This window comes from Pithys albifrons, chromosome 1 (assembly GCF_047495875.1).
Source record: "Pithys albifrons albifrons isolate INPA30051 chromosome 1, PitAlb_v1, whole genome shotgun sequence".
NCBI classification, from domain to species: domain Eukaryota; kingdom Metazoa; phylum Chordata; class Aves; order Passeriformes; family Thamnophilidae; genus Pithys; species Pithys albifrons.
This window is the reverse complement of record NC_092458.1, coordinates 100,736,309-100,750,236: the sequence shown is the minus strand read 5'-3', so window position 1 is coordinate 100,750,236 and position 13,928 is coordinate 100,736,309. Positions and strand designations below refer to the sequence as shown.

The 13,928-nt window shown below is 40.4% G+C and overlaps 1 long non-coding RNA gene across 1 annotated transcript; it reads right to left on the bottom strand.

The window, feature by feature from the left end:
• Nucleotides 1–2,497: 2,497 nt before the first annotated feature.
• On the bottom strand, nt 2,498–4,220 carry LOC139680262 (uncharacterized). Its single transcript, XR_011699324.1, has 3 exons — nt 4,081–4,220; nt 3,302–3,417; nt 2,498–2,650 (listed from the first exon to the last, which is right to left on the bottom strand). It is a non-coding gene; the product is annotated as an uncharacterized lncRNA (long non-coding RNA).
• Nucleotides 4,221–13,928: the final 9,708 nt, after the last annotated feature.

Genomic DNA, 13,928 nt, shown 5'->3' with positions numbered 1-13,928 from the left:
TGTCCAAAGGGGAATTGCCACTGAATGTTTATCATGAGAAAATGGCATTTAGAAGTGCTTATTATTCTTCCTGAAATAAGGGTGTCCACATCTAAACAAGCAAGGTTGCCTGTTAAGAAATCATCAATGACAAAAATACACCACATGGTAAACTGGATTTAGGCTCTGGTTTAACACAGCACTTACAGTGGCACTGGGGCCACATCAAATAAATCTCTTGGACATATACCAAGTTCCCACTGATTTGCCAATAAGACTGTCCAAATAGGTTGAAATGCACTGAAATGTTTTGCTGAACTGTGTACAAAGAGACCAGTACTTGAAACTTGACCACTAAAGGTTCATTGAAATTTAATTACATACTTGGAGTGTTCAAACAATGTGCTGCAACAAGACCCTTCCATTGAGCTGTCTCTCACTGACCTAAAGAGCTCCTCACAGGATCTAGTAGCAGGGAGGATCTTCATTCTGTGAGGAGCATACAAAACCCAGTCATCATGCTGCAGTGCTTTGAGCGAGGTCTAGGTCCAACTTAGCTGCCAAACAAGCCAGATGCTTTGTAATGAAGAACTAGGGAAGAATATATTCTTTTTCATCATTCCTGGCAAGCACATTTGTTCCCACTCCATGACAACCTGTATGAAATGACTCCATAGGGCGATTATATGAAACTATATGATTTTTTTTAAAAAAAGCGAGCAAACACAGAAGAGATGTCAAATACTTACAAAGCACTATAAAATAGATTTACAAAAGGCTCTTAATTAGAAGAATAAAAGCTTAATACTACAAAAAAAATTCTAAAAATAATTCTCTTGCTTTTCTTTGTAAAAATGTAGCAGAAATACTGGACTAGGACAAAAATGCCATGGGTGTCTATCAGATAGGTACCAATCCTCCTTTTCTCTCCCTTCATATAGCGCTCTCCATTCTTTCAGCACGAGGAGATATCAGCTGCTTCCAGGATGAGATAGAGAATGAAAATGTTTCCCACAGTTGTGGTTGTGGCATCCTTTTCTTGGAAAAAGCCTCCTCTGCTTTTGATAGGAAATGGAGACAGGAGAAGTACTTGGGTTAAAGGGGGCTTCTCTGCCCTCCATATGAATTTCTGTTCAAATATGGATGTGTAATAAGCAAATGAAATTTTCAGTTTGTATGTGGTAAGTAGAGACATACAGCTAAAGTATTTCCTAGCTAAACCAAAAGTTTAATGCATTAGTGACGATTCAGTACATGGATCTCTCTTATCCACAAATGCACACTTCAGAGAGGCATATGTGACCAGAGACGATTTTGTTTGTGATTTCATCTCACAATTTCATATTCCTATGCAGTCAATGTCATTTCTTTGGTCTTTGTAAAGTGTGAAAGAGAAAGATGTCAAGCTAAAATAGAAAATAATGAAACATCTGGATCCAGGAAAGAAGAAGACTTTGCCTTTAAATTTGACTACCAATTGTGAGTTTTCTGATTTGCTTTCTCATCACTAATAGCTACTGATAAAAACCAAAACTTTCCCTTCTTTATCTTTCCCCCTCCCTTCCCTTCCCTTCCCCTCCCTCCCCTTCCCCTTCCCCTCCCTCTCCTTCCCCTTTCTCTTCCAAAATCTTCCTTTCCCTTCCAAAACTTTCCCTTCCAAAACCTTCCAAGACCTTACCTTCCCAAATCTTCCCTTCCCAAACCTTCCCATTCCCTTTCCCTTCCCAAACCTTCCTGTTCCCTTTCCCTTCCCAAGCCTTCCCTTCCCAAACCTAACCTTCCCTTCCCAAGCCTTCCCTTCCCTCCCCCCCTCCCCCCCGCCCCCTTTTCTTTTTTCTCTTTGGTTAGGAGTATTTAAACGTATGCCTGCAAAAGATAAAGAACTTTGAGTGCCTTTATAAGATGTCACATATTGAGCTCAGATCTATCATGGTATGTACAGGTGAAAGAAGCAAATTCCTATTTCAGGATGATTCTAAGCATTTGGAGGCTTTTTTCTGATGATGCGCTTTTTTCTTTCAAGAGCAGGATTTAACTTAATCTCTCTCTGAAGGAAGCAGAGCATATATATGAAGCACATCATCTTCAGCAAGTCTCAGCCTTTCTGGTGCATTGTCAAGGGCTTTTATTTAAGGACAGATAAAGAAATACTTCTAGACTAATTTAATTATTTATTAAACGCATTCCTAAATACTATTTCAGTTAAAAGAGTCAATGCCAGCTAAAGTTAGAAGAAGAGGAGTCCACAGTGGGCTTAGACTGGTGTCTTAGTTTGAGGGAAGAAACCAAAATGTTTACCAAAAAGCAGAGGAGAGGATTCCTCCACAATAATCACGTCACTCTTTATTAAGTTTAAGAAAAGGAACTTTAATAAGAAAATGGATATAAGAAGAATAACTGTTTTTAACTACTACATATATATATGTAGATATAGATATAACTGTAAACAGACCAGAGCAAACTATTCCCCCGGCACCAAAGGAAATAAAAAAAAAAAACAAAAAAAAAAAAACCACCCTCAAACAGTAGATTCCTCCTGGAGCAGTTATATTTATGGACAGTGTCAATGCCCCACCTCGGCTGGCTGCAAGATGAGTTCTGTCTTTTCCCAGCGAGGCAGAGACAAGCGGAGAGCACTAACTGAACTCTCTCTCTCTCTTTGTCCTTTATCCTAAACAAAGAAGGAAAAAAAAAATAGAAGTGGAGGGACGATGATAGTTCCCAGGAAAACAGCTGTGACTCCTCTCTCGGGTGGCTGCCGCAGCAGGGGCAGGCAAGCCATGACACTGTGGGCGACAGTGAAGCTGGAGTGGCAACCGGGGCCCCAGTGCCGAACCAGAACAGCCATGGCAAGAAAAAGAACCAGCTCGCTAAACAGCAGCAGCAGTGAGAAGCAGGAGAACGGCTTCTCTCCCACAGCAGCACACACACAGCTGCTGCGTTCAGCCCGAGCTAAATGGAATGTCCCCAAAAACAAAAGAGACAGAGTAAACCCGTTCCTCGGCACACCCTCCCCCAGTCTGCCCCCCACCCAAAGGATCAAGAAGGAAATGGTAGCAATTAACTCCTTCTTTTGTTAACTAATGGCATGGGGAGTTAGTGGCAGGGAGAGAATTGTTTTCCTTTAACATCCCAAAGCCACAACAACAGGTCACTGTAAAGTCAAAGTTAAGTTTTGAAAACCAAGCAGTGTTTGTTTGTGTTAGCAGCATGCCAAGTCTTTCAGGACTTCATTCTCCGGGACTGGGTAACAGGATTTTTTGAATATCTTATTTTTATTATATAAATTTAAATTGACATGTCACATCAAGCCATACTTTACCTTTGAAAATTAAGACTGTGAAGATCTCCTCTGACATCCAACAAGGACTTGGACAACAGAGAAAATGCCTCAGTGAGATATGAACAATTCAGATCACATCTGCAGCTGATGCTGCCCTGGGAATGAGATCAAGAGCAGGGAGCAGATGTTTGTTCAATCTGTAAGTGCCTGCTATAGAGGTCTTTTACTTCTCCAGTGACTGTTTAGGGACGTTGGGATCTAGTCACCCACTAGCTGGGTCCCCAGTTCTATAATTCTATGATTCACTTAAAACTAGCTCTCTGCACTTAAGTATCAGCCTTCTGGGAATGCTGTTAAGACAGAATCCTGGTATTCTGAGTCATGTTATGTGGAGATAAAAAGTACCTAAAACTCAGATTCTGGGTAATATCACCGACATTGTTCTGTCTTCACTTGGAAAAAACCCTCCCAGAAACCAACTACTCATCAACAAACTATTCTGCCAATCTGTCTTGGTTTTGTTTTGGCTTCCTAGCCCCCAAGCTGCCCCTCCTTCTCCCTCCACTCCTCAAAGCAGGGGAAAGAAAAGGGAAAAAAACTTGAAAGAAACTGAATTGAGTCAGAGTACATATGTATTTTTCTAAATACTTACAATTATATATACACAATCTGCACCTAACATCAGAAGACTTTCAGGGGAAAAGGAAAGAGGAAAGGGAAGGGGAAAACAGGGACAACAAAGGGACAAAACAGAACAAATACATACTACCAGATGCACCCACCCACCCCCCAAGCAAACCAGTACAATACAATCCTACCAATGACGCTCACAAGAAAGCCAGCTCTTTCTCACGCTCTCTCTTCTCACATCCTCTCTCTGATCTGTGTGGCTCTGACAAGGGACCGAAAGCAGCAAAACTCCCTGCTCCCAACCCTTGACAGAACAAGAAGCCTGGCAACTTCCTATCTCCCTCTCTGTTATCCTCCCTTGTCATGTGGGAGGGGGGAAAAAAACAGATGGGGAATACCTAGGAGATAAGCCTTTCCCTAGTTACACCTGGTTACCAGGAAAGGCCTGGATCAAAACGATCACACAACCACACAAAGGTTGATAAGGCATGGGTACATACTGAGCACACATGACAGGGAACTTGAAATCCTTACAGTATGTGTGTCAAGCTGAAGTCATTGCTCTTTTGAAGTTAGGGTCTGATGCGTCACACACACTCAGCAGGTTTGTTTGACCTATGTTTCTTATTGAGTCACCTCCATTTTTGCAATGGAAAGCGGAGCAAAAGGGAGTGCTCCTCAGCTTGCCTGGCTGATTCTGCGTGTTGCTCTTCATGTAACTGGAAAAAGGCAGTGAGGTCTTCAGAGAACAGAAAATGTGGCCCTTTGTCACCAGGGCTCCAGAGGCACCATCAGGCGGCAAAAAAGAAGCCAAAACACCTTCAAACTTGCAGGGCGTATGCTCTTGCAACTACTTACAGCTCTAGAGCACTCAACAGTAAAAGGAGATTCAGTGGAAAATGAGAGGGAAAAGACAACAGAAATATTCCTGCTAAAAAAACCCCCAGTGCTACAATGAAAATATATGAGACAACTATATATGGACAGCTATACTCAAGAACCTGAGCTTTTTCGGAGTTCAGTCTGAAGCTTCTTCCAATAAATGGAAATCCTGGAGAAAGACAGCTGATCAGGGGTAGGACATCTTTTTTATAACATGCTGAAAGAATGTTACTGCTTGGTGATTCGAGCTAAGAAATACAGCAAATATACACTACAAAAAGTTTGCTTATATGCACTCTTTGACTTTCAGAGGGGTTTGATTATGTCTCAGCTTAAGAATAAACTTTTTATTCTATCTTACCAGAGTAATAAAGATCAGGAAAGAAGACAGATGTGTCACTGTAAACTTTGTGACACTGTATGTCGGTCTTTTGGGACTTCCTTAGAAAACTGTTTGAGACCATTTCACTCACGTGCAGAGAACAGGAAAAGAAAAGCACAGAGAGATTTCATACCAATCTTCTTCCCCAGAGCTGGTCTGTAGGACCAAAAACCCCAGGATACATCTGCTGACTCACCTGGGAGCTCCAAGCAGTAGCAGACCCTTGAAGGAGGGAGGAAGGGAGGGAAGCAGGCAAGCAGGCATAGTGCCTAGGCTCCCTGGCATCCTTTGCTGTGCCTACTTTGCCAACTGTAGCCCACTTTGTCCATTCAGTCTGAAGCTGATATTGTTTGCTATTTTTTTCAGTGGCAATTGCAGGTGATTCCTTCCGGGATCTTGTTACTCATTTTCTTTAAAGCGGAGCTATGCACTCTGTGAAGTCAGGTACAATTTCATCCAGCTGCCTAATTATTTCTGGAAAACCTGTGTGCAGTTTAACCATGCATTATTGATCTGAGCCAACAGTCCTTTTTGATGAAGCAGAAATATTTCATTTTAATGCTGTTTATTAACACTTTCAGGGCTGAACTTTTCTGTTACCTGTTCTTTCTGCTAGAACTTTTGTTTCTCACTTCCCTTTGTGAATCAAATCATTTCATTGTGATTCACATTAGGACGGCTCCAACCTTCTTTCAGCTGGATTTTTCTAAAGAAAATTAATTTAATACCCTCACCAAAGCTTTATTGAAAGGAAAAAAGAATTTATTGGTAGCAACATGACTGTCTTAATTTATTAACAGTCAGTTAACTTTCTAGATGGGCAGTTTTCCCTCATTGTATGAGTCTGTAGCAACAAACTACTTGTTTTATAATTATTCTGCTTCCCAAGCTCCAACTCACCAGTTGATTTATTTTCCCTCAATGCCACTGTGAACTCCTTTTTTCTTTTTTTTCTTTTTTCTTTTATTTTTTTAACTGCCAATGACAACTTTTCTCCCCAGTACAAGAATTTTTCACTCTAGTATAAGCTTATTTCTCTGTCACTGCCTATAGGGTAGGGAGAGGCCTCTGCCTCTAGTGTGTCTGCTTTGACACTGTTAGTCTGGAGGCACTTTCCTGCCTGGAACTCATTTGCCTAGAAGTTTGTTTTCTGTTTTTAACTGATAAGGCAAACATATTTTATACTTCAACAGCTTCTATAAGCAAGAAGGCCAGTGGGATCCTGGCCTGTATCAAAAATAGCGTGGCCAGCAGGACCAGGGAAGTGATCCTTCCTTTGTACTCTGCATTGGTGAGGCCACACCTTGAGTACTGTGTTCACTTCTGGGCCCCTCAGTTCAGAAAGGATATTGAGGTGCTGGAGCAGGTCCAGAGAAGAGCTACAAGGCTGGTGAAGGAACTGGAGCATAAGTCCTATGGGGAGAGGCTGAGGGAGCTGGGGTTGTTTAGCCTGGAGAAGAGGAGGCTTAAAGGTGACCTCATCACTGTCTAGAACTACCTGAAGGGAAGTTCTAGCCAGGTGGGGGTTGGTCTCTTCTCCCAGGCACTCAGCAATAGGACAAGGGGGCACAGGCTTAAGCTCTGCCAGGGGAAATTTAAGTTGGAGATCAGAAAAAAATTCTTTCCAGAGAGAGTAATCAGGCATTGGAATGATCTGCCCAGAGCGGTGGTGGATTCACCATCCCTGGAGGCTTTTAAACTGAGATTGGACATGGCACTGAGTGCCATGATCTAGTAAAGGGACTGGAGTTGGACCAAGGGTTGGACTTGATGATCTTGGAGGTCTTTTCCAACCCAATTGATTCCATGATTCTATGATGACTTTAAATGCAACAGACAATTGCACAATTTTTGTAAGCATTTCTCGTTTGTTTTCCAGAGAAGTTTTTTGGTTAATTAGTTCTACTTTAGCCCATCAGTGGCTAAACTCTGTATTTTCACTGTAAAGATTTTCCAGGGCATTATCTACCTAAATACCATTTTTTTTCCTTTGGATGAAGCTTCATTATTAATACATATATCCCATAATACTTGCCCTATTATGATTGCCATGTCACCAAATGAATTGAATACATCTTGGACCTGGAAGTTAGCTAGTATTATTGACAATATATTGTATTTTGCTGTTTTAAACTCTGACAGTATCTGAACAAGCTCAGTTTAATCCAAGTTGATTGTCATATTTTCAATAGCCTGCTGCCAGTTCTTATAACCCATCAATTCCAAGATTAAAATAATGCACATGGATTAAAATAAAAGCCAGATGATATGTTCAGAAGAGCTGCTGTTTGATCAACAGAAACAGTCTAGAGAATTAGTCATCAGAAGACAAGAAGAACGAAGGAAAACCAGTGATGGCAGTTGTTCTACATGCCTTTTTAGTAATTTCTACCAAAATAATTCAAAGAATGCTCATAGAAAAGAAATGGAAAGCCTTGTCGTCTTTGAAGACATCAAAGATGACATCACCAGATAAAAAGGGCTAAAGAAGTCAAAGCACATATGCAGATCCTCTCATGTTGCAAATGGGTCCTTTGGGAGCAACTTTTGCAAAATCTGTGAGCTGTGGGAAAGCAAACAAGAAACAAGGCCCTAATGTTTGGGTAGTGGGGCTCCCCACACAAATTTTATACTTACTTTTTTTATATAATTCATAGCCCTGAGGTAAGGGGCCAAGTCCTTTCTCTTATCAGCAACATGCCCTAGGTCAGAAGGCAAAGAGCTGCAACTTACTGGAGGCCAGGCTTCACCTGTGCTTGCAGACTGGGGACACTGGAATGCTACTTGGAACTCTTGCACCCTGAAACTGAAGCACAGCAACCAACAAGAGATGAGGCACCAACTTTCTTGGACTTTGGCTGACCCTTGCATATTAAGAAGCACAACCAGACACACTGAGAAGATGCTCAGATCAAACAGGGAAAGATGGAGTAAATCAAGCGATGTTGGGGAGGAGAAACAAAGAACTTTTACATTTTGGATATAGGTGGAGCACAGTTTTACAAAACCAGATATATTTGTATACCTAGATATATCAAGGCTTATTTCCAAACTCCTCCCACAGTCCAGTATTTGCAGCTGTGCTACTCTGTCTCACTACTGCTGTTTGAACTGCAATATCAAATGCAGTATATTTCAAACACACCAGCTATTGGATTTGTGAAGTTGCCACCCTCCCTTTTCAGTGTGGTTAATACTTTGCTTCTTCTAGTTCCCCATAAGAATCATTGAAGCAATGCTTGCAAATAAAGAATTTGCTCTTTCATTTTTCAACACAAGCTTTTGCCAATTATTTAGGCATAATCTAAAAGCCCTATCTAACCTTTGGGTAGAAGTTAAGGTGGGTGCGTAGACCCTAGCTAATACAATGACCCTTCTATGGACAGGCACTGAGCACAACCAATTCCCCCTAGGCTGACTTGTGCAAACTACTGGAAAGTTTATGGGGTGTGGCTGTGCTCTGCTCTGCCTAGAGGCACTTGCTTTCAGGTTATGATCAAGGGGCCTGGAGGAACAGCCTCGTCAGTGAAGTGGTCACAGCACTAAGCCTGCCTGAGTTCAAGAAGTGTTTGGACAATGCTCTCAGGCACATGGTGGGATTCTTGGGGCCACTCTGTGCAGAACAAGGAGTTGGACTTTGATGATCCTTATGGTTCCCTTCCAACTCAGGATATTCAATGATTCTATGATGTTATGGTCATGCTTTGCTTGTCAGAGAGCCCCATCACAGGTCTTATCCAGTGAAAATGCTGTGTTTCTTGATTGAAACATATACCAGATTTATAGTACCATTGTGGAGTTATGTTACTTTGCATGACTGCACATTAACTCACATCCTTCTGGCTATCCACCTATTCTGATAAAGGACAACTTTGTGCAGCAGCAGATGACTGCTCTACAATGTTATTCTTTACAAAACTGTTATTGTAATTACACAACCGACATTGTAATTTAAGGAATGTCATGACAAATAAGATGAGACATTTAATTTAAACATAGTTTTAAATTTATATTGAAAATAACAACATATGACTTAGGAAGTTGCTTCTCATGTTCATTTCTCTATTCTTATCAGCATCAGCAGTGTAAATACTTGGCAGCAGTTGAATTCAAACAACTGCGCCACTTGTGATAATTGACAGTGTTATTTCAAACCCAGAAAGTACCTAGAAAATATAACCAACTCTTCAGTAGGTTTATTGTGCTGCACCATTTTCACTGCAATAGGCAAATAAAAGAAAAACCAGGCTATTCATGTCCTGACAGAAATAAGTTTTCCTTTACACGGTACAATTGAGAACCTTTAAACCCAAATCTATACCACAGTATGAGTTTGAGAAGTTTCTACCAATTTTTAAGTGGTTATCTAAAATAATTTTCACTTTATGCAACACCAAGTATTGATATCAATGACAGACAGCTTTATATTAATAGCAACATTTGAAGCTTAGTCACCATGCCCTTACAAATAGAACTGCTGGCAATATAAAAGCAGTTATAAATTTCGTGTTGGTAGAAGAAGAGCCACTAATCTGAATAAATGTTCCTGTGATGACACATGACCTCTCTCAGCCAAAGGGACAATATTTGCACAATGAGAAACAGAATGGATAGAACCTCAAACTGTGTTTAATTTATCTATTCTCAATGAACTTTGACAGACAGGTTTAGAAGCCTTATATAAGGAACAATTGTGAAAAAAAAGCAATTTTTCAAAGACAGGGAACCTGGTTATTAATTATTATTACACAAGAGTATTTTCTCAAAACTGGTTTTACACAAAAGTTCTGCTATTCCTTGTTTTTTAAGATCAGTGTTTCGAAGTTTCTTTCTCATTCTGTTATATCATTTCAGTTTTTTAAATCATATTGTGCCACCAATGGAACTGCCAAGCACTATTAAAATAGCACAGATTAGAATGACAGAGAAAAATTGTATTTCTTGACATATAACAGAATGTGGCACATTTCAAATAAATTTTTAAAGGCTTGTTCATTCAGATCTCGGTAGGACTACTCTTCCACTTACTGATGTGTACTCTGTTAAATGTCTTAGCAGATGAGGGATTCGGCCTGTAATATATTCCATTTTACTTTCTTATTGGAGTATTTGATGCATAATCCTACAGGTCTCTTATTTCGCATAAATATTACTTACACAGGCTATAAATGCCAATTCCAAAGCCTACATTCCCAGCTGCAGTGGTAGTTCATTTCCATTCCCAAATGCTTCCCTTTCATTTCTTATTTTACTTCAGAAATATTGTTAAAATGTCCCTGTATTGTTAACCCTCATCTGCACCTCACAATCTGTTAATAAGGCAGAAGTCACTACTGTATATCTGCATGGAGTTTCTGCATGCATTTAAGTTCATAGAAAAAATATCTACTTCATGTTCTACTCTCTGCATGGGAATAATTGCACATTTTTACTTAAATTATGATTTTAAGATTTCTTCTACTAGCACTGTGACAGGTGTGCCGTTTCTGCTACTTTCTCTGCTTGAAAGGTATGTGAGTGTATCTTCTAGTACATAATAAATGCTGTGCAACACTGTCCCTTGCTGTCTTAGTTTAGTACATTCTCACCATTTTCTGAGACCATGTGTGACATATGAAAGGTGGGGACTTTTTTTACCAGGTAGTAATTCATAAGCATTACATTAGAACATTGGTATTTTGTTCTTTCTTAGAGGGACTTTATTTGAGAAAATTACCACAATTTTGGATTTACAGCATTTGTCATAAAGCACAAGGTGAAAGAAAATGCATGTTCCTAGCTGTAGCTTGCTTTCACAAGTGGGAAAGCATGGAAGTGAGCACTCAGGGCTGAAGGCTTTTATCTTATCAGGTCCAAAACTTCTGCTGAGGCTGCAAGTAGAGATGTTTACACATTGACCATGACTTGCAAAACTCCATCTGAAGTCCAGAATCTCAAATTTTCCAAATCATTCTGAGGTGAAGGGACATGAGAAGAGGTAGGTAATATACACAGGTGCAACACACAATGAAGAATATTGCTGCTGTGAGCAACTCAGAAATCCTAAACTGAGCCTGGGCATACTGAGCGGTTAGTCAGCAGGAGACTGATCTGCTGAGTCCCTCTTGAAGCTGCAATAGTAGCAGTGTGCTTGGCATAAGCAGGTAGAGAAGATATCGCTCTGCAGATCTTATAAATGGTGACATACTCTTAGAAAGGCTGTGAGGGTCTTGACCTCTTGTGGAGTACACCCACTTACAGACAACAGTCTTACACAAACCCTTAGTACAATCAGTGACATACTAAGATAGTCCTTGAGTCAATACAGGGAGAATTTGTTAGATAGATGACAAGATGAGGATTTTGTACAAGAGAAAAGAATCATAGTGGCATATTAAATAATACAAGAAGATTAATCTCCTAAGCAAAACAACAGTCAGAAAACACCTTACAGGAAATCCAAGCTTGCAGGTCTCCTTATTGTGAAATAAGTCCTGCATGCAAAGAAGGATCCACAAGAATTTGATTCTCCCCCAGCCTTCTGGTAGTGTGGCAGTCCTTCATTCCCTCTGCCTTCTCTCCTTTTCCTAAACCTTCCAAATACTTGTTGAGAGGTGAAGCAGCCAACACAAAACCCAGCTGGTCTCTCCTGAAGACCCTATGTGAGCTCTGCAATAAAGAGATAGAGGCTAATTTCAGAAAAGTTACAAAATATGCAAAGAAACTATCACCATCATACTCACAAGCTGCTTTTCTTAACTACTCAAAAGTCTAAGACAGGTTTGTCCAGTTTGGATATTGAACCACACACAAGGCTAACGTAACATTAGGCTGCTGCACAATCTAGGATGTATAAAAAAGACTTCACTGACTTTTACAGGTGTTTTTTTTCCAGACTGTTTTGAAAAGATCCCAGCTCTGGCTGGAACAGCATCCTAGCTCTGATAAACACTCAAGACCTGCACTGTCATTAAGCACAACATTTACATGTTTCTCTGAAAAAAAGAAAGTCTCAAAAAGTGTTGTAGTCATCTGACAGCAGCAAGAACAACACCAGAGGTTTTTGCAGAGTGGATATGTCTTTGACTAGGCATATAGGCCTATTTCTTTAGTAGTGCTTTAGTAGTTTCTTTAGCCTTCCTTTATTAGAAAGCCTCTTAAGGGAGGGTTGAGGAGGAATCTTAATGGATACAAACATCAGAAGGGAGGGTATAAAGATGATAGAGACAGGCTTTTTTCAATGGCATCCAGTGACAGGCAATTGGCACAAACTGGAACACAGGAAGCTCCATCTGAACATCAGGGAATCCCTGTTCACTGTGAAGATGACTGAGCACTGGCACAGGTTGTCCAGAGAGGTCGTGGAGTTTCCACCCCTGAAGATATTCAAAGAGCATCTGGGCATGGTCCTGGGCTCTATCTGGCCCTGCTTGAGGAGGGGGGTTGGAGCAGATGTCCTCCAGAGATGACTTTGCAGCCATGCTGTGATTTTGTGAAGAGAAAGGAGAACAGAAGCTATGTTCCTGAGTTAAGCTTTGGTAGTGGTTTCAAGAAGTTCATATCTCACACTGTGAAAAACCCTGTATCAAAAGGTTTCTGTAAAAGATTGTGAGTCTCCTCCAGTGCTGGAAGAACCAAACTCTACAGGTGTGGATCATGAGCTGTACAAAGAAGGGAGAGGAAAAGCACTGTAGGAAACTCACTGACTTTTGTCATAAGACAAAAATTTAACAAAGAACCAAGTTATCAGGAGATGACACTGTATAATCAGTTCTACATGTTCTATAACAAGTTCCAGATTTGCAAGTGCACTTTCCAATTTGCTGTTTTTGTCAACTTTCATCTTTTGACAAGTGCTGACCACTAGTTTGTTTTTGAGAAGCCATCAGAGCCAGTACAGAGAATTGCAGGATTATTTCTTTCTTTTTTCATCTTGATGGCAATATCTCCTTCTGTGTCTCATCTACACTTGGTTACCTTTTGTTCTGTGCAGCAGTTTTGGTGACTTTCACAGAACTAACCCAGAGATAAAAACAGAAGTAGAGTTAAAATTGGCCTTATTTTCCCTTCAGTATGAGTTGTACACTTAAACCATGACTCATCATGGCTTGCAGTCATACCCAGGTGCATGATGGGCTGACCGGCTAGTCACTTAAGAACAGAAGGCAATCCAGATAAATACAGCAGATGGGTGAAGGCTGGCTTCCTACTCTTACTGGATCACCACAGTGACAAACAAACCAGCAATCACCCTGGCTCCAACTTGCTAATGAGTCCCAGAAACTGAATGGCTTCTCTTGTGCGGCATTTTAATTTGCAGCTATAGACAGAAGCAGGCACTGAAGCAATTTTTCCTCTATTATGACAAATAGGGAAATGTGCAACCTCAGAAAAATAAGTCCCCTTTTCTGAAAGCTGTAACAGGAGAGTGACTATGTCAAATAGTTAAACTATTTTCCTGGCAAATCACTGTGTGATCAGTACAGAAATAGCAGGTTACAATAAGGACCTTATGTTGTGAAATTAAAACTTAGACTGGAAAGCATATCAAAATTAGGAAAGAATGCCATGCATTCAAATACTTGGCTAAGTCAGGTCTTCAGATGCATCATTCAGTTTTGCAATCTACCTGTGTAGCAAAAGCAAGGTTGGTGACCAGAAAAGAAATTAATTTAAGGTAAGGAGTTCCTTAATAAGGTGCTTAAAATATCTTATACCATGCTGTAAAAGTTCATATGTCACTTTATGCCATTGTCAGACACCTCCAAAAGCAAATGCAATTTCCTTGTTCTC